At 38.8% G+C, this 27,985-nt stretch overlaps 1 protein-coding gene across 7 annotated transcripts in view; it reads left to right on the forward strand.

The window, feature by feature from the left end:
• Positions 1–27,985, forward strand: part of bcl9l (bcl9 like) — a 96,139-nt gene that overhangs the window by 7,388 nt on the left and 60,766 nt on the right. Inside the window, exon 1 of one of the 7 annotated variants that reach the window (XM_053678041.1) lies at positions 3,876–13,596. The exons of the other annotated variants lie outside the window; for them this stretch is intronic. The gene's annotated coding sequence lies outside the window, so the exon portion shown is untranslated. Of the gene's footprint in view, positions 1–3,875; positions 13,597–27,985 lie in introns of those variants that run through there. 7 annotated transcript variants of the gene reach the window in all.

Here is a 27,985-nt window from a genome sequence, read left to right on the forward strand (position 1 = left end):
AGTTGGGCCCACCCACTGCTGACAAAATAACTTTTTTGCACGAGTAGAAACAATAATTGAGAAACAAGTGTGGAGAATGATTTTGCTTGTGCGTACAGATTTTTCCTCACACGCCAGAGCATGTATTGCACAAATGAGGGTTTAAAACAAGCACGCGAGTTCTCCCCTTTATATGTGTTTACATCTAATTTCATCTCGCAGTTCTAATTTATCTCATGCACGAGCGCCAACAACACGCTTGGATTTTTGGCACGGCTGTGTCACCATAATGCAGCCAGGTGGTTTGAGTGTGTGTGTGAGCATGTGCACATACAGCAGAGGGGGAGTGGAGGGGAATGGTCTCACTGACTTGGAGTGACAGTTGCTTTGTCAAAGCAACGGTGTGAAACAGAGACTTTGAATGTTATTATGAGAAGTGGAAAAATATTTTAGGTTCATTATGAAACTGTGGCAGGACAAATTAGGTAATTAGTCTGAAACACTGTGTCCTGGTGGTTCTTGTGCACAAATCTGGGGCTTTTTCTATGCACACTTTGATAAATGAGACCCCTGGCCACAAATCAAGGGATGGCATTTATGCAAGAATCTGTCCAATGAGGATCTTGAGTCTGTGTTCAATGATATGGGATCTTCCATGCTTGGCTATGAATGGTCCAAATAGGGTCAAACTTTACTCCAACGGCCTCAGTTTGGATGCCTCTGCCACTAGTCTAGTCCTTCTTACTAACTGGTGTGCCAGAAATTCCCTTAAAATATACTTTAAACAGGAAAGGAACATTGTTTGACCCTGTTTGGATTATTTCATCAAAAAAAAAAATCAGTTCATATGCTGGTTACAATGATAATTCAATATAAATCCTACAAATGTTGAACTACTCATCCTTGAGTTTTGTGCTGATGAGAATTTTGAATCACAGACAGACATATGGATGGACCATTGGCAGAAATCATACCTAGCCAAAAAAATGGACCTTGAGTTTCTGAGCATGTAAGTAAAATCTTTGAATGACAAACAGAAAAGAAACTGTTGAAGAAAATTATTTCAGCCGTTTAACCTTGCTGTGATCTTGACCCCATTTGGATCAGTTCCAAAATCTAATCAGTTCTGATTATTATCAGTTCTAATCTGCAGGTTACAAGGATGATTCCATATAAATCCTGCAAATATTTAACCACGTTCTTGAGATATTGTGCTAATGAAAATCTCTAATGGATGGACAACTGGAAAATACAATTCCTCCACCATTTAGCACAGAGGCATAAAAAATCGTAGGTCATCCAGCAGTACTCTGTCAGTAGGTACATCAGCCATTGGCTGCCTTCCTGTAGGGAATTTTTTTCAATTTTTTTCTTGCTGACCTTTTACTGGGAATCCAATAGATGCAGTTTGTATAGCATATGGTTTCTATACATTAGACTGTTTTTCTTCACATTTATTCCATGCTATAGGGTTGATGTCTCATCTGAAAATCCACGTTTCTGATTGTATTCTCCACCTTTTTCAGTTTCAGACACTTCCATTCTATGCTACCTTGAACCTTTTTCTGTCTGTTGCACACTTACCAAATTTTTAGAATCTCATAGCACACCTTTCATAACCCATCCTCGTGCACTTTAAAAAACAAACAAAAAAAACACACATACACACTTAATCATGCAGCTTACTTTCAATGGGAAATCTTAGATTGAGGTAAAGCATACAACATGGGTATCATAGCAAGAATGGATGAGAGACAGATGTTGAGCGACTGTTCTCAACAGTTATCCAAAAACTTTTTAACTTTTGAACTGTTGAGTTGATGAACACCATGGGTCATGAACCCAGTCAAACTGTGCCTAAGACACTGATGGAAAGTAAAAATTAAAGCTCTCCTTGAGGATTTTCAAATGCTCAGCGATAAGGCCAGGCACTGCGCTATTTGAATGCATGCTGGACAAGGGAAACCTTTTAAGTGTGCCCTTTTAATTTTCCCCTTTTCTACATATGAGCACCATAGGGTGAGCTTGGATCGGAGTCTTAGCAGTTTGTATGTTGAAAAAATATGATTTCCTTTTTTACCATGAATTTTCTCATTTAACTCATTATGATTCCTAAAAACATCAGCTAAGTAAGAGAATTTTGAGCACCAACTCATCTCTGCTAATTCATATTTTTCGCCAATTAGAAAAGTTTTTAATTCTACCCAGAGTTTTTAATCTTTTAGTTCGTGAATTTTTAACTCAGATTCTTATTCTTGCCCATTTTTCCTGCTTCCAACACATCAACTTCCAGAACTGACTGTTCACTTGCTGCCTAATATACAGTATCTCACAAAAGTGAGTACACCCCTCACATTTTTGTAAATATTTGATTATATCTTTTAATGTGACAACACTGAAGAAATGACACTTTGCTACAATGTAAAGTAGTGAGTGTACAGCTTGTGTAATAGTGTAAATTTGCTGTCCCCTCAAAATAACTCCACACACAGCCATTAATGTCTAAACCGCTGGCAACAAAAGTGAGTACACCCCTAAGTGAAAATGTCCAAATTGGGCCCAAAGTGTCAATATTTTGTGTGGCCACCATTATTTTCCAGCACTGCCTTAACCCTCTTGGACATGAAGTTCACCAGAGCTTCACAGGTTGCCACTGGAGTCCTCTTCCACTCCTCCATGACGACATCATGGAGCTGGTGGATGTTAGAGACCTTAGGCTCCTCCACCTTCCTTTGAGGATGCCCCACAGATGCTCAATAGGGTTTAGGTCTGGAGACATGCTTGGCCAGTCCAACACCTTCACCCTCAACTACTTTAGCAAGGCAGTGGTCGTCTTGGAGGTGTGTTTGGGGTCATTATCATGCTGGATTACATGCTGGGATCATGCTCTGCTTCAGTATGTCACAGTACATGTTGGCATTCATGGATTCCTCAATGAACTGTAGCTCCCCAGTGCCGGCAGCACTCATGCAGCACCAGACCATTACACTCCACCACCATGCTTGACTGTAGGCAAGACACACTTGTCTTTGTACTCCTCACCTGGTTGCCACAACACATGTTTGACACCATCTGAACCAAATAAGTTTATCTTGGTCTCATCAGACCACAGGACATGGTTCCAGTAATCCATGTTCTTAGTCTGTTTGTCTTCAGCAAACTGCAGGCTTTCTTGTGCATTATTTTTAGAAGAGGCTTCCTTCTGGGATGACAGCCGTGCAGACCAATTTGATGCAGTATGTGGCGTATGGTCTGAGCACTGACAGGCTGACCCCCCACCCCTTCAACCTCTGCAGTAATGCTGGCAGCACTCATACATCTCATATTTCCCAAAGACAACCACTGGATATCACGCTGAGCCTGTGCACTCAACTTCTTTGGTCGACCATGGCGAAGCCTGTTCTGAGTGGAACCTGTCCTGTTAAACCGCTGTATGGTCTTGGCCACCATGCTGCAGCTCAGTGTCAGGGTCTTGGCAATATATAGCCTAGGCCATCTTTATGTAGAGCAAGAATTCTTTTTTTCAGATTCTCAGAGTTCTTTGCCATGAGGTGCCATGTTGAACTTCCCGTGACCAGTATAAGGGAGTGTGAGTGCGATGACACCAAATTTAACACACCTGCTCCTCATTCACACCTGAAACCTTGTAACACTAACAAGTCACGTGACACCGGGGAGGGAAAATGGCTAATTGGGCCCAATTTGGACATTTTCACTTAGTGGTGTACTCACTTTTGTTGCCAGAGGTTTAGACATTAATGGCTGTGTGTTGAGTTATTACGAGGGGATAGCAAATTTACACTGTTACACAAGCTGTCCAATCATTACTTTACATTGTAGCAAAGTGTCATTTGTTCAGTGTTGTCACATGAAAAGATATAATCAAATATTTACAAAAATGTGAGGGGTGTACTCACTTTTGTGAGATACTGTATCTTGCCCCTTGACAGGTGCCATTGTAACAAGATAATCAATGTTATTTACTTCACATGTCAATTGTTTTAATGTTGTGGCTGATCGGTGTATGTGTCTACTGATTTCTTTAGCTGCTTTACATTCAGGCAATATGACATTTCAGCAATTGTTTAAGGGTTTTTATCTTAGCCAATATCTCAGATACTGGATAGATAGGTTCAAGTTCTTTTTGAAACTTTTGGACGCATCATCATGAATAGCTTTTGTTTTTTATGTTGATTGTTCAAATGAATAAAATAGACTGCCTCCTTGCTAGCTAGTAATGTGCGATTTGTTGTCAGATGTCTGTTAAGTATGCTTGGAACTATTGCATGATTTGAAAGTTTTTCCCCAAACGCCAAACACGTAGAGGGATGGCACAGTGACTCTCCAATGTAGGTGAAACTATATGCCAGGTAGCTTTCAATCATACTGCCTTCTTACCGACTTTTTCTTACAGCTACCCTCAACTATCCAATCGGGATTGCTACAAAGGGGTGAAGGTTCAGAATCAGAAGTAGAAGAGTTCATTCTTTTCAGAAAACATATTGGATCAGGGGTGTCTCTCTTCTCACTCCACTTAGACTACTCGTATCTACAGTGGTGCTTAAAAGTTTGTGAACCCTTTAGAATTTTCTATATTTCTGCATAAACCTAAACATAATCAGATTTTCACACAAGTTCTAAAAGTAGATAAAGATAACCCAATTAAACAAATGAGACCAAAAATTATACTTGTTCATTTATTTATTGTGAAAAATTATCCAATATTTTATATCCGTGAGTGGCAATGTGAACCTTTGCTTTCAGTATCTGGTGTGACCCCTTTGTGCTGCAATAACTGCAACTAAACATTTCTTATAACTGTTGATTAGTCCTGCACAACGGTTTGGAGGAATTTTAGCCCATTACTCAGTATAGAACAGCTTCAACTCTGGGATGTTGGTGGGTTTCCTCACATGAACTGCTTGTATCAAGTTTATCCACAACATTTCTTTTGGGGTAAGGTCAGGTCTTTGACTTGGCCATTCCAAAACATTAACTTTATTATTCTTTAACCATTCTTTGGTAGAATGACTTGTATACTTAGGGTCGTTGTCTTGCTGCAGGACCCACTTTCTTTTGAGATTCAGTTCAGAAATAGATGTCCTGACATTTTCCTTTAGAATTTGTTCATTTGTTCATGACATTTTCATGATATAACTCAGAATTCAGTGTTCCATCAATGATGACAAGCTGTCTAGGCCCAGATGCAGCAAAACAGGCCCATACCATGATATGCTTATGCTGGAATGCAGTGTTTTTCTTTCTCCAAACATAATACTTCTCATTTAAACCAGAACTTTTGTTTTGTTCTCATCTCTCCACAAAACATTTTTCCAATAGCCTTCTGACTTGTCCACGTGATCTTTAGCAAACTGCAGAAGGGCAGCAATGTTCTTTTTGGAGAGCAATGGCTTTCTCCTTGCAACCCTGCCATGCACCATTGTTGTTCAGTGTTCTCCTGATGGTGGACTCATGAACATTAACATTAGCCAATGTGAGAGAGGCCTTTAGTTGATTAGAAGTTACCCTGGGTTTCTTTGTGACCTTGCAACCATTACACATCTCACTTTTGGAGTGATCTTTGGTGGTTGAACACTCCTGGGAAGGGTAACAATGGTCGTGAATGGCCCGATGAGCATCAACAACTCCTGTGTTTTTTTTTTTTCTTTTTTCTTTTCTTCTGAGGTCCTCAGAAATCTAATTTGTTTGTGCCATGATACAGTTCCACAAACATGTGTTATGAAGAACAGACTGATAGACTGTTCTTTAAATAAAACCGGGTGCTTAATCACACCCGATTGCCATCCCATTGATTGAAAACACCTGACTCTAATTTCAACTTCAAATTAACTGCTAATCCTAGAGGTTCACATACTTTTGCCACTCACAGATATGTAATGTTTGATCATTTTCCTCAATAAATAAATGACTGAGTATAATATTTTTGTCTCATTTGTTTAGTTGGGTTCTCTTTGTCTATTCTTAGGACGTGTGAAAATCGTGCAAAATTCTAAAAGGTTCACAAACTTTCAAGCATTACTGTAGATTAGCATTTATAAACTGGGTCTCCAGTCTCAAAAAATAGCAAAAAAACAATGTGATATTGCGTTCTGCGCTGTTAAATAAATTTTATACTGGGTATTTAATGAGGTGATCTGCATTTTAATGACATTTATTTACTGATGTCATGGCAATTTGGTTGGGAAAGACTGGCCTTGAATTCCAGCATGCTGTTGTTCATCATCTGTCTCTCTACATCTGATTTGCCTCAACTGTTTGTACTAATGAGGGTCTTCCTTTTTGTTGAGGTGCCATAGCCCCCACTGAACTGAAGCATTCTGATCTGCTGATTTTTGTGCCTGTAAGGAATTTATCCTTTATATTTATCATTTATCCTTTGACTACTGGATCCTCTGCAGACCTCAGGAGTCTTTGGCTACTCATTAGTGTAATGGTATAGAAATTCTGGATCAGATAACCATGCCTCAATCTGCAAAAAGACATACATTTTCTGTCCTCTTGATGCAGTTTTTAGCAGTTTCTATGTAGTTCCACCGTTCACCATCTGAATCGTTTGGTATTAATAATTGTGACTCGGTTCACGACAAATGTTTGGAACCTCATGCTTTCTGTCCAGAAACTGAGCTCACAAATGTCAACTACAAGTCCTTCCTGAACACCTAGTCCATCTTTATGGCAACTGCAGCTGCTCTAAGCACCATCTGAGGGATTATACATGGTGCAGCTGTAGCTCATGGTGTCATGAATGCACAATTCGCTTGATTTCTCTGGTTTTTCAGAACGAGTTCACTCACTCTGTCATATGCATTTTTGCTAACATCTGCAAAGTGGTGAAGCTGTCCAAATGGCACTTTTACAAAATTTGTAGGTTTAATTACATCAGCTATATTTGAATTATTAAAGTCAATGAAACGTTAGCCAAACCATCCACTTATGTATGACTCTCATATGTAATTATCCCACCTTGTCTTGGGCCTGCAGGATTCTTTTTGCAGGCAAAACCAGAGGATAAAGCCAAAAGCCGAAAAAGCCCAAAGGTTCATAGAGCTAATAACTGAGATCAGTGAAAGAACTTTCTGACTGTTGCTTGTCCATTAACAAGATGAAATTCTCCTTTGGCACACAATTCTCTCAGGATGTTTGACCACTGAATACCTGCTACTTGTATTCAGACAAAGAATCATTTAAAAAAAAAATCATTAATTTTTTAAGAACTCTGTATACAGTGTTTGCCCTGTATATTGCTTTATTGTCCTCAACAGATTTTTGGAGTGTAAAACTCATTCAACATGGTGAGGAAGAAGCACTAAACTAATTTACAACCATTTTGTATTCCACCAAGTCTCCAGTGCAGTCACCATTAGACCGCCATAAGGCCTGTGGGTCTGAATCTTCATTGTGGACAGCTACACCCTCTACATCGGCCATAATATCCACAGGTTCCTGTCTGAATGGCTTTGACAAGCAAGCTGGTGAGCTCCAGGCCTTAAAAGTTGCTCTACAGTCAAACATGACATTCAACTTCTGCTTGACAAGATGGTATATGCCATGGTAAGGTCTAGACCATATACTTCCATCTGATCTTTCTTCTTTGGATTTTTTATGAACTTCCCCTTGAGTTTAAGTACTTATTTTTCAGTCATCTTTTCATTATCAGGTATGCAGTCATATTCTTTGAAGTTAAACACAAGCTAATAATGTCCCTGAGTTAGCTGATTATGACACCATCTCCATAAACTGATCATCTTCCTTAGATATTTTGTCATCCCTTTCAGCTTCTAAAAAATCCTGTTTCTACCACAATTTCTCAGATATGTGATTTGTAGTCACTTGAAAGCTCCTTCCCTTTTTAATATTGATAGCAATGTTTCTGAAAGGTTCATTCACTCTCACTCCCAGCACCATTCTCTGCAAAAAAGGTTGACTGTTTTCACTCAACCAACCTGCCAGGATTCTATCACTTTGGTTATATTAGCTCCATTGAGCAGTCCAACATCTGCGTTTAATTCAGGGAGATAAACTACCTTGAGGTATGGCTAGTTTTTCACCTCATACTGCCACACAATCATTCTGCAAGTAGAATCATTTGTACAACCTTCCGGTCAGTAGCCCAGTGCCTTTAACTACTCAGCTACCACTAACATCTTTGCTTTTTATGAGGGTTCAAATCACTTTTTACCATCAGGCTGTTTTTTATGTTTCCAAACACTGAGTGAAGAAAAAGTTTCACTAGTTTGTATTTGAAATTTGTTCAACTTCACATCAACTCTACTTTGCTCATGGGTTTCGCAAACAACTATACTCCAATTTCCTCTTATATTGTATCTCTTCCACATAATTGATATCTGCCATAACATTACAGTATTGTACAAAAAAAGACTCATTCCCTGTGTTGCTCTACAGTATCCTCTTGCTGGCTCCATATGCAAACAGCCTTAAATCTGTTTGATCTTATCCAGAGTGAGTTACAGAAGTGCTTTGAAGTCTCTTTCAAAACACATCCTCTTTCTAGTTCACTAGGTCTAGCATTAAAGGTACCATCAATCTAAAACACTGTTGGGTAATTATTATAGTATTAATAACACAAGACAAGGACTTTTTAAGTAACAAATTTAAGTACTTGGTGAATGGTACTGGGAATATAATAAGTCTTCACATCCCTGTGAAAATGGCAGGTTTTGTGATGCATTACAAGCAGAAGATGCTTTAACAAAGTACAAGTTAAATCAGGATATTGTAATTTTGGGCTTACGATTTTAACGGCTGTGTAGACTTTCTATATCCACTGTAGGTCTTTAATCTTTATTTGAAGATAGGTAGTGACCTAAATGTTTGGACAACCAGGGGATGTTAATTCCTCCACCTCATTGTCAGCATAAAGAAGAGGCTTGATGCATGCCTTCCTTGTACTCTGAGAGATGGTGGGTCCAAACAATCTGTGCTGGAGGATTGTAGGGACTGGGGAGTAGAGCAGATTATGATAAATGCTTTAAGGTTGGTCGGCACTGTTCCTTTTTTCTCTTTGTAGGCATGCATCAGTGTTACCAATATGATGCGAGCGGGTACAGGAAAATAGTGGAGGGAGCATAGAAATGGAGTAATGTGGTAGAACTTGGAGAGGTTGAAAACATGTTGTGCAGCTGCATTCTGGATTAGTTGCAGAGGTTGAATAGTGTACAGGGGCAGACTTGATAGTGCTGTAATTCAGTCACATAATGACAAAGGACTGAACAAGCACCTTAGTGGCTCATGTGGTTGGAAATGGCCAGATCCTCCTGATGTTGTAGAGGAGGAAACAGTCTGAGCAAGTCAGACGCAAGAAGTACATTTGGTTGTCCATGGTCACCCAGGGCTTTGTGCAGTGACAGATGGTGAGATCTGAGAGTTGTCCAGGGACAAACCTGAGGTTCAGTTGAGTGTCATTGGCATAGCAATGGTATGAAATCCAAAGTAAGGATATGACATCACCAAGAGAGCGGGTATAGAGAAAGAACAGAAGGGGACCCAGCACTGAGCCTTGTGGGACACCACTGGAGACTCTTTGTGTAGTAAATGTGAATTCCCTCCATGACACTTGATGTGAGCATCCCTCCAGTTAGGACGCAAACCGTGTCTTGCTGCATCATGAATTCCAAGATTCATGAGTCTTGTGATTGACCGTGTCAAGGGCAGCTGAAATGTCGAGGTGGATTAAGACTGACTGTTTGTCTGGTCAAGCAGCATGAATCTAATCAGTAATGGCCACTAGAGCAGTTTCTGTGGAGTGTGCCACAGAGGATTGAAATCGGCCAGTAGGTGCTGATGTCCAAGGTATCCAGAGTGGGTTTCTTCAGGATGAGAATAACCCTAGCTGTCTTGAATGTAGTCAGTACATGACTAGATGCTGTGGAGTGACTAATGATAGAAGAGATGAAGGGGAGGAGGTCTTGTGAGATGGACTGGTGAATTGTGGAAGGGATGGGATCCAGTGGGCATTTGGTGGAAATATAGGACTAGATAATCTGCAGGATTTCTTATGTTGATAAAGGAGAAAAATGTGTCAAAGAAGATGGAGGGGTAATCCTGAATGGGTAGGGTAGGAATAGGGGTAGTAATGAAGGTCTGGCAGATTTTTCCAATCTTCTTGTTAACAAAAGTGGCAAAGTCATCAGCTGACTACATGCTCAAATGACTACATGCTCTTGTACTCAAGAGGATCTCCCTTAAGGATGAGCATGTATGGCTGTGGCAGCAAAGAGAATTTCTACTGCTACACCAAATTTTCTGTGATGTTGGCCTGATGTTCCATGGTGCTGCACAGGGTATCAACCATCTTGCTTAGTACTCCAGTACTCCATTACTTCTTGCTTAGTATGCTCAGCAGCCTCTTGCATCTGTCTTTCAACATTAACAACAAAAACCTTATATGAACAGGCTTTTGGGTCAAACCAACGGTACTGGTCTTTATTAAAATCCTCCTCAGATGTCAAGCCCTTAATAGAATGATTAATATCACAAAACCAGTATACAAATTTTATCTTTGTGTACATATTGTGAGTTTTCATCCAGCATTGTGAACATTAGCATCACCAATCATAATCTACTCTATATCTTTACTCTTGTTTGTCAACTGAGCAAGCTTAGCTCTCCTTGACTGCATGAAACTTTGCAATCAACAGCTTTCGCAGTCATTTTCAGTTGCCTCTTGATAGCTTGTCAACAATGTAGGGTACATTTTGTTTTTTGAAAAAATATTAGCACACTGATAGCAAACAGCTTTTACCAAAGTTGATATTCATGACATTTAAGTTACACACCACAGACTTGAGTTCTTTCTGAAAACTGAGATTCATGAACTAAATATTAATAATAACAATCTAAATATTATCTGGATTCAGCCTTATCGGCAAGGAGCATATGTTGTGTTCGAGGCGAAGTTGCAAGTTGTAATTCCCTGTCTACAATTGGTAAAAACCACCGAAAACACTCACTCAATGTGAAATTTCAACTTGTCCACTTAGGGTAGTCTTCTCAACTACCAGTTCCTTCCCTGTTTATGGAGTTACATGAAATCAATATGGCCAAACACTGAACAGTGTAATCCCTGTTTTGAATATGTAATTATAACAAACTTCAAAGTCGGGCAAAGAGGAGGCGGGAACTGGCTGAACATAAATATAATGTTTAGTCATAAACAAAACATAAAACACAACAGACCAACATAAGTCAAAAATAAAGTGCACATGTCTCTCTCTCTCTCTGTCTCTCTCTCTCTCTCTCTCTGGTGTTTCCAGCTGCTCCTTTATTGCTCACTCCCACTGATTACCCAGATGAGGATGGGTTCCCTTCTGAGTCGGGTTCCTCTCAAGGTTTCTTCCTCTTAAAACATCTTAGGGAGTTTTTCCTTGCCACCGTCGCCACTCAGTGGCTTGCTCAGTTGGGATAAATTCACACCTTTAATATCTGTATACCGTGTTGATATTTCTGTAAAGCTGCTTTGAGACAATGTCTATTGTAAAAAGCGCTATACAAATAAAATTGAATTGAATTGAATTGAATTAGACAACCCTTTGAGGAGGACGGTACTGTCCTTACGGCTACGGCCTTCAGCCGGCCAGCCCTGCATCCTGGAGTCGATGGAAGAGTGGAGAGAGAGAAGGAGTGAGTAGGATAGACAGCAAGAGGGAGAGACAGAAGAGAGAGAAAAAACACTGGTTCTTTGGTCCTCAGACACGCTGTCATCTGGTCCTCAGCCAGCTGGGAAGTGATCCCCCACGACACTGGGCGATGGCACTGGACTTCCTGGCGGACAGCTACAGCTCCTCCCCTTTTCAGGCAAATGAAAGCTGCAGCTCTGCCTCCCTGGCGGACGGCAGCAGGTCCTCCTTTCCGTGGTGGATGACAACTGCTTGTCCCCTTTCAGGAGGACGACAGCGGTTCCTTTGCCTCCCGGCGGATGGCAGCATCTCCTCCATCCTCCCCGGCAACCACTTCAGCACCACCGCCTTCTTGAGGCCTCAATCCTCACACAGTGGCAAGGGCTCTCCGACAGCACATCCCTCCTCCTTTGCGGGCTTCGGCACCACTGTAACAAACTTCAAAGTTGGGCAAGGTGGAGGCGGGAACCAGCTGAACATAAACAAACATGAATTTTATTCATAAACAAAACATAAATCACAACAGACCAAAGTAAGTCAAACATAAAGTGCACATGCGTGTGTGTGTGTGTCTCTCTCTCTCTGGCGCTTCTAGCCACTCCTTTATTGCTCCTTCCCACTGATTATAAGACTCAGTGCCAGGCGTGTGTCCTCACAGCCTGGGCCTTCCTTCCTCCTCATCACAGTAATCATCAATGTTATCACTAACGTTAGGTGGCTAGCTTATTGCTAAGCTACTCACTATTGTCCGTTGTTGTTGCTGTCCTGTAATGCCAGTCCAAAATGTTTGGAGCACTATAGTAGAACAGTACCAAAAGCCACTCAGGCCTGTAAATGTAAAGGTGTAGTTATAACTGTAAGGTAGGTTTTTATGAGCTTTATATGCTCTGAGAGAGCAAGCAAAAGACATGCTTTTTTAGAGGCATCTTTCCACATTTCAAATGCCCAGAGGTGGGAATTGATAGTATTTCAACTTACAAATTGCCACTTACAAGGCACCACAAACACAGCAACAGTTTCTTGACTAAATGTGGTCTGCACATTACAGTGGTGTTGGGGTTCTTGACTAGTACTTTAGTTTTAACGGATCATTGATTTAGTTCCTTTGCATGTATTCAAACAAAATGCCTCTTGCCATCTTACGACCATTGAAAATGAATGAGAAAATATCTTTTTACGAATTTATGTTCAGTGTGCATTTACTGTAACTCATAACCTTAACCACTGAGCTGTAACTGCCCCTATACTTAACACCCTGAATAACAGCAGGGCTATGTCTGTGGTAGTTTGTATAAACTGTTATAATTTGTTTTGAAATTGTGCCGACTATTCAGAATGTATATTGTGGGGTGTGTGCATGTGAGAGAACAAGAGAGATGGAAGAAGAATGCATAAAGTGTAGTTTTACTGCACATGGCTGCTCTTTGGCCTGCTGGTTTCCCCGTTAGCCAGCACTGTAAGAGTGATATCCTACTGTTCTATTTATAGCAGCACACAGAGTTTGCAACTTGATCTGGAAGCCTGATAGCCCCAGTATGTTTTTCCAGCACACAAACTCAAAACCATTTAGGCCCCTCATTGTTCATTTTCATTCCAGCCACATTTGGTAACTAACTTATTTAAGCTTGCAGTATTACAGCAATCAGCCATAACTTTAAAACCATCTGCCTAATATTGTGTCCTCTATGTCCTGTATGTTTTGAGGTGGGCATCCATGGATTGGACTTTGTTTGTTCAACACATCCCACAGATGCTCGATCACACAGATTCACACAGATGTACAGATGCCCACAAATTTTTTCCTATAGTGCATCCTGGTGTCATCTCTTCCCCATTTAAGCACACACACCTGGCCATCCACATGATGTCAAGGAAAACGGGATTCATCAGACCAGGCCATCTTCTTCCATGGTTGACCCTGTTGCTGCTTCACCGGTTGTCCTTCCTTGGACCACCTTTGGTAGGTACTAACCACTGCATACCGGGAACACCCCACAGGACCTGTCATTTTGGAGATGCTCGGACCCAGTCATCTAGCCATCACAATTTGGCCCTTGTCACTCAGATCCTTACAGTTGACCATTTTCCTGTTTCCAACACATCAACTTTGAGAACTGACTTTTCGCTTACTGCCTATTATATCTCACCCCTTGACAGGTGCCACTGTAATGTGATAATCAGTGTTATTCCCTTCACCTTTTAATGTTATGGCTTATCGGTGTACATCACAAGGGTTGTGCATGAAATGCGACACTCTGTGCCTGAACTGGAATATTTCTGTGCTCTAAATTGTTTCATATTTACCATAGTGGAACATAATTGAACTCTTTCTCTGGCGTTCCATTCCACCGACAGAATGGAAATCGACTTATCTGACATTTTCTATCAATATAAACAAATTAATTATTTTATTGCCACAAGTCTGTTATAAGATTAAGCTGTTGGCTGTTGTCTTACTGTGTGTGAAGTGTCGGGTGTTTAGCTGCTGCTGAGCAGAGCAATGGGAAAGGGGAGGGTTTTGAGCCCCCTGCTGGGCAAACAATTCACACCTCTCCACAATAACACAGGTACAGATATAAATCAGACAGTGCAACTAAAGCTTTTTTGATTGTAAAACACCATATACTACCACAATAAAATTATAACATTTAGATCCAATATCAGAAACTTCCTTACATTACCTACAAAGACGAAAATCCAGTTTGTTCCCGGTTCATGATTTATAAGTCATGAACATTTCCATCTGTATATAGTCCATCACCATTATTGACAACACATTTAGTCACAGATGCCATCTTTGAAATGCATTGTTTTAGTATCCCACCCCTCTGGAACTGAGTAATTAGCCATACATTGTGGTGACACACATTAAAAAATAGTGCTATCTACCTTGGCTATGCTAAACAAATTGTGATTAAAAAAAAAATTGTAATAGGTTAGTCTTCCTTGATTGGCACCCACATGGACCACTTGTAGAAACTTTTAGCTTTCAAACAAGACCTCACTTGCCAAGATTGAACATCTTCCCCACCCGACTTTTATGCATTCACCTATTGTTCTGGAGCGGTTGATATTAGTCAGCAAGTATAGGCCAATCAGCTAACACCAGACGGGTTTTATGTCAGCCGTGATGGCTGTTCAAGCTTCGTTGTCCTCCCCCAAAAGTTGATGGAGTAAGTTTTGGCATGTTCTTGTCCATGCAGCATTTACTTTCTCTGATGGCTAGTTTTCTCTAGGCTTTTTGCTCAGCACGCGATTTATTAGCGTCTTGTAATGATTGCATGGTCCTGAAACAGCCTGAATGTGTCAGAGGTTTTGGAAGAGTTATTTTGGAGTGACACTAGCAAGGAATTTGAGGGTTTTGTAGGAGGAAGTCAGCGTGGATTCAACTGAGGAGCAAGCATTCCAGCAAGGACTGGACCCAACCCTTAAAATATATGTAAGCTATGTTCCTTTCTATTTTAAATTTTTGCTTGTAGTGGGGAAATTGTACTTTGTATTTTTGATCATTTATTGTTTCAGAGAAGAAGATAAGGTCCTCGATATTTTCAAATTTCTTCTGAAGCCTTCTCCCCTACACTCACATGGAGCTTTCCACTGCAAAACTGACAGCTCCAACTGCCCCTACCTCTAGAGAAGTCAGAGAAGAGGTAGCACTCATGTGTCACCCATTTGAGCCATTAGGAGAGCCAGTGCTCCTGTATCTTCAACAAAACATGAACAGAGCAAGTGGCACGATATTAACGAAGATGATCACGTTGCTTAACTTTTCTCCTGCCCACACTCCTGGGTTACAGCTTGATAGCCACCAGCAGCACACTTCTCTCGATCTGTTCCATTAATTTTTTGATAAAGCCACAATCAAGTCTCTGCACCAACATAAACCTGTGTGCAGAGTACAAAGAGAAAAAGGGCATGTAGACACCATGGAGTCCTGTAGCTAGCCTGAAGACACACAAATTCCTGATCCTAGTCATTTATGGTGGCTTACTAAAGACTAATAAATCCATCAAGAGTTTGATATTTGTGGAGAAAAGATAAGCTCCATAATTTTCCATTCCCAAACTCGTTTATGGTACACTACAGATTTGAGGCAATAATCTGGTACATGAGCAACATCAAAGATAATGAGCAAAATGATCACCTAAAAGGCACCACTGTCTATGATTGGCTCTTTCGTGTGAAGCCCCTCAGGAAACAGCTCTTGGTGACAGGCAGGGCATACTACCAGCCTCACCAGAACCTGGCCATCCATGAAAGAATTGTAGCCACAAGGTCTAGAATTTTGGATTTTGGACTTGATGAAGCCACAATGTCTGAGCCATTGGAGGCTGCAGCTGTCACTGAAGTGTTGCCGGTGGCAGAGAAGAGGTCATGCGATCCAGTGACAATTGTGGACACCTCAACCTCTGCCAAGAGAGGCAAGGTCTCAGGTGGGAGAAAACATTGTGTATTCTGCCTTCAAAGGAAGAAGTACAAGACTATTTAGAAATGCAAGTATTGCGATGTGTTCCTGTATATTATAGTGGACTGTCTGGTGATGATGGTGGTGATGATGTCATGGACAGCAAAGCTCAGCGATACGCACTAGACTCTGACTCTTGTATTTTTTTTTAAATATAGTTTTTGTCCACTTTTGTTCATGTTTTGCATTTACTAGTTTTTATTTTGCACATTCATATTTGTGGTAAATAGTTATTTTTGCCTCCTAAAATCCAACCACACATCCATGTCGTGGGATGTGGAAACAGAGCCTTCTACATGCCTATATTATATGAGACCATGCTAACATAGCTCTGGTGCTGATTTCAATAAAGGCTAAATAAATTTTGTAAATTTAAAACTTTTTATTTGTGAAATTGCACATTTTGTAACTGACAGTTTCATACTATTGCCATTTGTTATTTCATTTTGTACTATTTGGTGACATTTGTTGGTGGTTTGTGCCATTTGGACATGCCCGTTTGTGCCATTTTTAGCAATGTTTGCTATTTCTAGAAGTTATCTGCTATTTTTTGAGACTTTGTGCCATTTCTAGAGGCATTATGCCATTGGGAAGGTTTTGTGCCATTTGGAGAGGTTGACAAGCACTTGGGGCGTCTCAAAGAACACGAATTGGATTGACCTCACCATTTTGAAGATATAAAGATTTGTGGGGGGGGGGACCCAACCATTTTTGTTTTTTGGTAACTTTTATTTGAATACATTGCCCCTAAGTAGGCTAGGTCAAAACAGAAATACTTATAAACAACTGCAAATTATTAACGCCCTCAGTGTCATATGAGCCATTAACCACTACTGTAGAGTGTGACGTGGAAAAAAAATCAGTGCTGAATATAGGCACCTCTAAAACGAGCAGAAATTCCATTTTTTTGGCCTCTGGTAAAAAGAGTTAAATGCAGAACGTGTGAAAGCAAAATGCTTTCTAAATACATAAAAGATGCAATGAACACTTAAAGTGCCTCCTCTAAGCATTAAACTGTTGAACTGTTTTCATTTATAGCCATCCAGATGCAAGTCAGTTCCTAGCACATTTCGTTTTTGATGTTTGCATGACACATTTTGATATGATCACAGTGTATCATTCATATAGTGGATATAAAAAATCTACAGACTCCTGTTAAAATGGCAGGTTTCTAGTGATGTGAAACCAAGATAAATCATGTCATCTTTTTTTCACTTTTAATATAATATAGTAACCAACAAAATGCAAGTGATGTTAGGCTTTTAGGGAGAAAATGGAAAAAGAAAAATATATATAAGAATCTGGTTGCACAAGTGTGCACACTCCTTGTGTCAAACATATCTTTTAGAATTATGCCTAAACAGTTCTACCTTAGTCTCAGCAGACCATAACACATATTGCTATGTGTTGTGGTCTGGTTTAGGCAGGCTTGGATGATTTTTCATGAGAGAGGTTTTCTGTCTAGCCACCCTATCCTATAGCTCAGATATGTGAAGAATATTGTATAGAAGAATAGAGATTGTTGTCACATGCAGGGAGTGACCAGCACTTGCAATATACTCCTGCAGCTCCTTTAATGTTGCAGTAGGGTTTTCAGCAACCTCCTTGATAGGTTCTCTTCTTGTCATTTAGTCTATTTTAGGGACATCCTGTTCTAGGTAATGTCATTGTGGTGCCGCTTTTTCTCCACTTGTTGATGATGACCTTCACCGTGTTTTGGAAATTTTTTTGGTATCCCTCTCCTGATCTATGCCTTTCAACAATGAGATCTCATAAATTCGTTGTAAGCTCTTTGTGGACCATGGCTTCAGCAATTGGGTGAAACCAAGAAGATGTAAAGAAAATCCCATAGAAACAGTTGATTTTATTTGGGGTTAATCACAATCGAGTCATTGATGACAGGAGTATGATAATTACTTTTAAACATGAGTTTGACTGTGATTAGTTAATTCTGAGCAAAGTCACATGCCTCATTATAAAAGTGTATGCACAGTTTTAACAGGGGTGTTTAGACTTTATATCCACTGCATAGTTATAGAAGATTACAATCATTATATTGTGGCATATGAGGGGAAGCTTTAAACCAGTTGTGTGTTGTTATAATGGTAAATTTATATCAATATGAGATTAAATTTTTTGGTTTGCTTTGTTTTATTTTCTTTTTCTTTCTTCAGCTTCAGTAAGACTCATTATAGGTGATGTAAATCACCTAAAAGCATCTGCCATTCTGTGATTGCTGGAAGTGGTTAAAAAGCTGGTGTGGCTTTATACACTGTTTAAAATGGAATTTTATTTGATACAGCCAACTCATTTTCTTTCTTTCTCCCATCACTTTTCAAAATAAAGTCATGCCTATGATATGCTAATGTTTGTGTGGCTTGAGTTGACTACATGTGCAAACCCATAATCATTACACTGCATAGTCAATTTTAACTAGAAATACTAGTACTAATACTAATAACTAGTAGTGCCTTAGAAATTTCTATATTACTGCATAAATTTGAACCAAAACATCATTAGATGACCTAAAACATCAGCAGTCCTAAAAGTAGTCAACGAGAACCCAATTAAACAAATGAGAGAGAAATATTATACTTGGTCATTTATTGAGGAAAATGATCCAATATTACATATATGTGAGTGGCAAAAGTATGTGAACCTTTGCTTTCACTATATGGTGTTGACCATATACTGTTGATCGATCCTGCACATCGGCTTGGAGGAATTTTAGCCCATTCCTTAGTATAGAACCACTTCAACTCTGGGATGTTGGTGAGTTTCCACATGAACTGCTTGCTTTAGGTCCTTCCACAACATTTCTGTTGGATTAAGGTCAGGACTTTGAATTGGCCATTGCAAAACATTAACTTTATTCTTTTTTAACCATTCTTTGGTAGAATGACTTGTGTACCTAGGGTCGTTGTCTTGCTGCAGGACCCACTTTCTCTTCAGATTAAGTTTATGGTCAGATGTTCTGACATTTTCTTTTAGAATTTGCTGGTAAAATTCAGAATGCAGCAAAACAGGCCCAAACCATGATATGTCCATCACCATGTTTCACAGATGGGATAAGGTTCTTATGCTGGAATGCAGTGCTCTCCTTTCTTCAAGCATAACGCTTCTTATCTAGATCAAAAATTCTATTTTGGTCTCATCCTTCCAAAAACATTTTTCCAATAACCTTCTGGCTTGTCCATGTGATTGTTAGCAAACCAAAGGAAGGACAGCAATGTTTTTTTTTTGGAGAGCAGTGGCTTTCTCCTTGCAACCCTGCCATGCATACCACTTTTGTCCAGTGTTCTCCTGATGGTGGACTCATGAACATTAACTTTAGCCAATGTGAGAGAGGCCTTTAGTTGCTTAGAAGTTACCCTGGGTTCCTTTGTGACCTCGAAGAATATTACATGTCTTGCTCTTGGAGTGATCTTTGTTGGTTGGCCACTCCTGGGGAGGGTAACAATGGTCATGAATTTCCTCTATTTGTACACAGTCCGTCTGACTGTGGATTGGTGGAGTCCAAAATCTTTTTAGAGATGGTTTTGTAACCTTTTCCAGCATGATGAGCATCAATAACTCTTTTTCTGATGTCCTCAGAAATGTCCTTTGTTCATTCCATGATAAACTTCCACATACATGTGTTGTGAAGGACAGACTTCCATAGATCCCTTTTCGTTAAATAAAATAGGGTGCTCAATCACACCTGATTTTCATACCATTGATCGAAAACACCTGACTCAAATTTCATCTTTAAATTAACTGCTAATCTAAGAGGTTCACATACTTTTGCCACTCACGGATATGTAATATTGGAGCATTTTCCTTAATAAATAAATGATCAAGCATAATATTTTTGTCTCGTTTGTTTAACTGGGTTCTCTTTGTCTTTTAGGACTTGTATGAACCTCTGATGATGATGATTTAGGTCATATTTATGCAGATATATAGAAAATTCTAAAGGGTTCACAAACTTTCAAGCACCACTGTAGCTCCTTTAAGGAAATGGCAAGTGTAATTATTTTTACCTTAATACCTTGGAGGACAACATGGCAGTACACTCTTAAAAATAAAGGTTTCAATTAGAACCAAAATGAGTTTTACAGCCTGGTGCTATAGGAGAACCCTTTTAAGTTGCAAAAGAACCTTTTACTCTTAAATTCTTTAGAGAACCATCTATTTACTGGTACTTTAAAGATCCCAGAAATGGATCTTCACAGCAGTGACACAAGGAACCATGTGATCATATGTTCTCTAAAAAAACAAAAACACACAAAAAAACACCTTTAGATAGTGCTTTAAGGAACCAAAGTAAAGTTCTTAAGAGCGATGACAGGAGAACCTTCTCCAGTCCCACAAAGAACCTTATAGGGTTCACTTTAACCTGTTAAGGAATGATGCCTTAAAAAATCAATACACTGCTCTGAAGAACCTATAATGAGCCATAAAGATTTCTTTCATCTCCAATGAACCATATAGCTCAACTCAGGAAACCTGTACAATTATAAATGGTTCACAACAAGAAGAATGTTCTTTGCAGAGCCTATGGTGCTGTAAAGAACCATTAATTAACCTATATTTTTAGGAGTGTAGTGCAACTTGTGCACTTCAATCATGTGACTGTGTCATTTTATACTCTGAATGGTTTATGACCTTTGGCCATTGTAAACGGTGAATCAGAACCAGTTTGCGTTAATCCCTGTAAGTTGATATCAGCTTTGAGTTAGCTTCTTCAGACCCCTTATGTGAAGAATCATCTGTACAATAATTTTTTCCCCCCACCAGACACTCGTTTTCATATCTTTTTTACACCACACCTTTTTTACTCAAACCCATTTTGAGTAAAAAGAAAGGTGTGGTGTAAAAAAAAATAAGATGAATACTTCTGATATGTCAGAATAAGATTCAGCACTTTAGTCCAGTGTTGCATGGGCGTTGTGAATGGTGCATGTGTGTGTTTCTTGTGTTTTAATGCTACCATGATTTTACACTTCAGAGTTCAGCACTTAGCATTCTGCAAGCCACATGTGCATTTTAACATTTGTGAGGTAACAATTTCCAGTCTGCATCAGGCACAGAAACAACAACAGCCAATAAAGTACATATTGTGCATCAGGATTCAACACTGCCGACAAAGAGCTTCTTACTAAGTGAGGTGACTTGAGAGCTTGTTATGAGTTACTAACAGTAATTAACAGTAATTAAGGTAAGCTATGAAAGAATAATGTAGTATAGAGAAGTCTTCCTTCAGCTTGCCAAACGACCAGGAACAAGTTGATACATGGTGAAAGCCTAGATAAACTAGGAAAAATTACTGACATACCCATGCACACCCTGAATGAGGTTAAGAGAATATAACTTAAAGAATATAGATTTTATTTTTGGATGACAGTAAATGGATTTGATCTGCAAAGTTACACTAATGTTTGTGTACACTGTGATAATAATATTGTTTCTTCTCTGTGCAGAAAACAGGTAATCTATTTGCCCCAACACAGTAATAAAAATAAGTAATTTTGCTTGGTATCAAAGAGAGAGCATAGAGGTTTTTAGTACATTATGATTCTCCATGCTTACTGAAATTATAAAGCTATATCAATTTTTAGTATTTCAGCAGAAGACAAACTATTTACTGCAGTTAAGACTAACTTAAGGGACCAAAAACTATAGCACTTTTATTTTTGTTAGGATTTTTACAATTTTAAATTTAAATGTTGTGTAAACATATTAAAAACATAAAATTTGACAGAATGTGTAATATGTGTGGTACATATTGGACAATTGCCACGCAGTGTGGACTACCCAAGCAAACGTCAAACCAGTGTTGTTGTCTACTACTCAAACTTACTAATGCCACCATCAGACCAAGTTTGAGTTAATGTAGAAGCATTAAGCACTTTTATTCACTTTTTTCCATAGATGATGTTGATAAGTGAAACCATTTTATGCCTTGTTTTCATGAATGGGATTGTCTAGTATTTTAAATTCTCTTTAAAAGCGTTTGCCTCCTAGGCTTAATCTCACAAAATGTAAGCTGCCCTGTACATTGTATAAATATGATATTAGAAATGGATCATGAGAAATAGAACAAAATTATAATAAATTCTTATAAATAATCTATTGGTCTGTTTTTAAAAAATCCCATAGTTTGTAGACAATGGCTTGTCTTTACTGTGAATTTGTGAGCAGAACATATTTTCCACTAATTCATGTACTTCTGGAAATTCCTTTCAGAGATTAAGAGAGGGCATTTAACACACTCTGCTCACACGCTGACTACTGTGGCCATGACAATCTGTGCTGTCCCTGTGCAGTTTGCTCCCCCAACCCCCCTCTCTTTCTCTCCCACTCTCTCTCTCTCTCTCTCTCTCTCTCTCTCTCTCTCTCTCTCTCTCTCACACACACACACACACACACACACACACACACACACACACACACACACACACACACACACACACACATACACACACAATTTATGTCTGTGATGGCTCATAAAGGTCACATGATGATTGCTCTGAGAAATTTTAATCCAAGATGTGAGCATACACACAAAGCACACAGACAAATTCACATCGAACACACACATTTTCTGTGCATATTCTGCACTTTTATCTCTGTCACGCAATTCAACACAATTATTTGCATAGCGCTGTTAACAATAGACAGTGTCATAACAGTTACAGAGATCCAAATGTAGCTCTAACTTTAGGTGGTCTGCTTTTACAGATTCTCCATCTTAAATGTATGATGGAAATTAGAGAATTTGCTGGTTCCTTTCTGTTCTGCATTTTCTGCTGATTGCCTTTTGTGTTATCACTTTCCCCTTTCTCAGTGTTTAATAGCCTGAATTCTCTGTCTAGCTGTCTGAGTTTTTCGAGCTATTACTACACTATGGCTGTGGGTGCCTCTGATTTTAAAAGTTGCACAGCTTTGAAATCATCTCCCCTTGGGTGTATTACCTTTTTTGTTCTCTCTTTTTCACTGTCAGGTGGCTCATTTTCTGCTTGAACTTGCTCAGGCCAATGACATATTTTGTTGCCATGGCAACCTACCTCAACACACTCAATATTATGATATTGACACAGTACTGTTTATCAAAACAACTAACACAGTTGTGTTAAGTCACTCGAACAGTTCATGTATGGCTGTGTTTCTGGCTATAGATAGCATGATAAAGGGCAGGGTATAGTAGTCTGGCAACCAATAGTCAAATATACTAAAATACTGACATTGTAAATTGAGTTTGATTTGTTGTGATTCACTGTTTGAAATTTTTAACTAAAGCCATCTGTTAGTCATATTTTATAGTGAAGACTGCTATATTCAACTTGATGCATTATTAGGTCTGTACAGTGCCATGAAAAATATTTGTCCTGAGTTCCTCAATATTTGTCACACTTACTGTTTAGATACTTATGCAAAATATATGATAATGAGAACATGAGGACACACAAAACAAAAAACTCATTTATTGAAGGGGAAAGGTTGTACAACACATCACCCACCAGGTTTGCATCTCCAAAGAATTTCCCATCGTTACCAAATTTTAAAAGCATTGATGGGAAATTCTGAAGGCTGTCTGTCAGCCTTCTGTTAGCCTTGAATGCTATACAAAATAAAGCATTTGATATGTTTTCTATTCAATTTGTCTTCTGCCACAGGCATGGAACCATTGCAGTGCTGTACCATAGTTGCATTTCAAAACTTCAGCTTTGATACAGCTTGCAATCAGTGCAGTATCCATAAATGCACAAATAATTCATGCAAACATGCATACTTTACACATTGAAATACCCCCCCCCCCCCAATCAATGTCTATGCCAAGCTCTGACAAGTCAAACCCAATTGTAAATTTGGTCAATTGGTTGATTGAGTACCTAAGGGGACAATTACTTTTTCACACAGGGCCAGTTGTTGTTGGATTTTTTCTTTCAATAAATGAAATGATCATTTATAAACTGTTTTTGTATTCACTCAGGTTGTTTCTGTCATATTAAATATAGTTTGAAGATGTGCAACAATTAAGTGTGGCAAATATTGTAACAAATATGCAAAAAGTAGAAGAAATCAGGAAGGGGTATTTTCATGCCATTGTTTGTTTCAGAATACATATTTAGCAGGCATTTAAAATTTTATTTGGAGAAGGATTTCAGTCCCCCTTACTTGCATATACTTTTAAGTTGATTTTACTGTGGAGCTCTTCAGCCACCACTCTCATAAATCAAATCAATAAATTAGCCAGTAAATGATATACTGGAAAAGTATTAGAGTTAATTAACAAGTTCCCAGGTTGTGCAGTTTTAGTGCTTTTGTACGGTGATCAGGAGAATGCATGTTTGAATCCTACCAATGCCAAGCATGACCTTTCTCTCTCTATCCCTTGTCCCTTTTTATTCTCATTCTAATTCTCGTAGCGGATTTTAGGGGAAACATTTGTGACAAAGTTGATGCCTAAGTAAACACAAGTGAGAATCAGGCTATGAAAAAGATATTAAATGTATCTATGTGGGCTCACTTGCTGTCAGGATGAGCCTTTATGTAAAATGTAAATACTGATGTCAATTTTTAACATTTGCAGATAAGGATATAAATGTAAAAATTTTATTACTGTGTTGAAGAAAACGTGTGGAACACATTAAATAGCACACGCATCTGTCACAGCATCTGACACGGCAAGCCACGTTAATACACTTGCGAGTTTGTTTGAAGAGCTTAATATAAAACATTCTCATGTTTTGGACAACCTGGATCATGTAATTTTCCTGCAGCAGCTCATTCTGTGACCTCAGCTGTTTTTCAGATGTGTTTTATTCATATGTGTTTTTCATTATTGTCAAGTGACGTCACAGACCCAACTAATCATTGATGAAATTCGTTGTCGATTATTTTAATTATCGATTATTATCAATTTTATTGATTAGTTGTTGCAGCCCTAAACCAAATCATACCAAGCTTTTTGAAATTTACCAGATACTGTGACAAATGGAACCGACTTATAAGCCAGGTTTCATCCTCTGAAAAAAAAAATCATACCATATCCAGCTTCATAAATGATGCCCAATGTGTTCCTGCAATAAGGAGTTTTTGTTTCAACAACATAGAAATGTTTTGACTAGTGAACATGCTGGCCTTCTACTAGTCCAAGTGCCCTGTGAGCTACAAAGTTTATTGTAAGATTAGTATGTGGGCCTGTGAGCAGACCACATGAATATCTGTAATACTGTTCCACTCTAAACCAAATATGGCAAACAAAACCAGCCCCACTACTTTTTCTTAGTCTTGAGACAGAACTTTGTTTAGCCTGGGCCTGTCAACTTTGTACTTATACACACACTCACACACACACACACACACACACACACACACACACACACACACACACACAAACACACACACACACACACAGTATATACTGTGCCTTCCACTAATAATGGCAACCTTAGTACATATGAGTTAAGAAGGCTGTTAAAATTGTCTTTATTGTTTAACCTTTCGATATTGTGTTAAAAAAACTATTGCAAACACAACACAGGTTTATTCAAAAATTTTTGTTGTTAAATATATGTGTGCCATAATTATTGCCACCCTTTCAGTCAATACTTGGTGCTACCTCCCTTGATCGGGACTATCCCTATAAAATATCAGTTTGAATGACATTTTTCTATCAGTCATATTCTGCCACATGAAAATGCATTGTGCCTAAATTAAGGCAGTTTATTCCAATGAGTCGGATAATGGATGATGCTGTAGTCCTATGGCATTCACTGGCTTTGATTAAATTCTAAGTTATATAGAGACAAAGAAAGAAGTTGACTATTCACTCAGGAGTCCTCTTTTTTTGAATATTGTAGAGTCAGTATAGATACTGTAGGACATGTGTTGACTCTGTATTATATGTATATTGTTTATATTTATTATATTATATTTATTAAACCAGTAATATTTACTGAACTTTGAAAATGATACAATTACAGTACTCTAATGTATGGGAACACTATATTACACTCAGTGTTACTACCGACACTACTAGCTAATTTATGTAGATTTTTCTCAGTAACAATCTACTTTTTCACGTAGCAATGTAGCATGACAAAACACTTTTTCCAGTTTCCAATAAATACTACATTATTTTTGAATCACAATCACTATAAATTGAATCTGTGAGGAATCAAGTTTTGTACCTCTGATTATAACTGTAGAATGTGTGTGTTGGTGCACCCCATCTTGCACCCCATCTTTGCACCCCATCTTGAAAAGACTTGAAAAATAACAAGATCTGGCAACCGTGAGTTTAAATGAAGTGAATGTGTTGTCCATAAAAGTTGGTGAAGATATCTGGCAACCGTGAGTTTAAATTAAGTGAATGTGCTGTCAGAGTTAGAGTTAGTAAAGGAGAGCAGCAGCGTACTGTATGTTTACAGACTGAACAGTTGCTACTCTTGATTATGATTCGTGAGGAATTATTTAATAAAGAAGTTTTAATTAAAACCCACCTTGTAGCGTTAGCATTATTATTAATTTACTCCGCCCGACGCCGCTGTGTCTACACGAGCAGGTCACAGTCGCAGGTTCAGGTCTTTTTGGGGGAATCAATAAAAGATGTGAGATCGGGAAGTTGAAGCAGATGATGTACAGTGTTACTCTTCATCATAATGACTTCTTTGCAGTATTTACACACTTGTTCGATTAACTGAGATGATGAAAAGCAGTGTGAAAGTAACTGTTGCGCGGTATCAATACAGTTTGGACTTCCTGTAGTTTTTATTCCGATTGTATTATACAACTCTGAACAGGTCACTCGCACCGGTGTGAATAAATATTTATTCACAGTCGCACAAAGTACTTTTCAGTCGCAAATGTGAGTGAAATGGTCGCACTGTAGAACCCTGAGTTTATCTGCAATGTTTTTTTCCTGTTCGGCGTCATGACGTTTAATGTCCCTGACAACCTCTGTAGTGCCATTTAGAAACATGTTAGGGTCATGATTTCCCCTCGCGCTCGCGAAGCTGGCAGCTCGAGCACAAAAATGCTAACTCCATTTCCGGGTTTTGGCATTACATAATGACGTCATCCCTGCGTCACTCTATGGTGATTGGCTGTAAGTTTAGGAAGTGCTTGATTTGATCTGCAGCGGAGTTTTCTATGAGTGGAGGACAAACTTTAAACGTCAATTTTGCAGTCGATCATGTTCATGTAATCTTGGGCAGTCAAAATCGTAATCGAGATTGATATTCAATTAATTGTGCAGCCCTAGCAGCAAGAAACACCCATCAGTCACATGTCCCAATATTTTTGATCACTTGAAAAAAAAATGGATGGGCTTCAATTTATACCAACTATAGAGAACAATAGAAATGGCCTTGCCATTCCAATACTTTTGGAGGGGACTGTAACTCACAACTTTGAAACTAACATTATTTTTTTAAATAAATACTGTTTGATATTTTCTATATTTTAAAAATAATTGATATATTAAAGCTGCGTTACTAAACTTTTGCCTCTCTGTCGCCATTTCTGTTTGAAACTTAAAACTGCAAGTTACTTGTGGAGTTGTTTTTTTACGTGGATTGCGCTTCGGCACTGCTGCATTGCTCAGATGAATCTGATGGTTTAAGGTATTTGTATGGGTAGATTGTATAGTCGCTTCAATACTTGACAATAGAGGTGGTGGCAGATATGGTTTTCTTGGAGTAGAGGTGAGTTGCTCTCTCTCAGAGCTTGCAGAAAATAAGTGCAATATACCACATTGACCATAGCAACAGCAACAAAAAAAAACATAGGAAACTTGATACCTAGCTGAATCAAGGGAACAATTGTGCAAATGTTAGCTAGCTAACTATTGAGCCACTGAAATGTCTTACCTGTTCAGCAGAAAAAAGCCACCTAT

Source organism: Ictalurus punctatus, chromosome 4 (genome assembly GCF_001660625.3).
Source record: "Ictalurus punctatus breed USDA103 chromosome 4, Coco_2.0, whole genome shotgun sequence".
Taxonomy (NCBI): domain Eukaryota; kingdom Metazoa; phylum Chordata; class Actinopteri; order Siluriformes; family Ictaluridae; genus Ictalurus; species Ictalurus punctatus.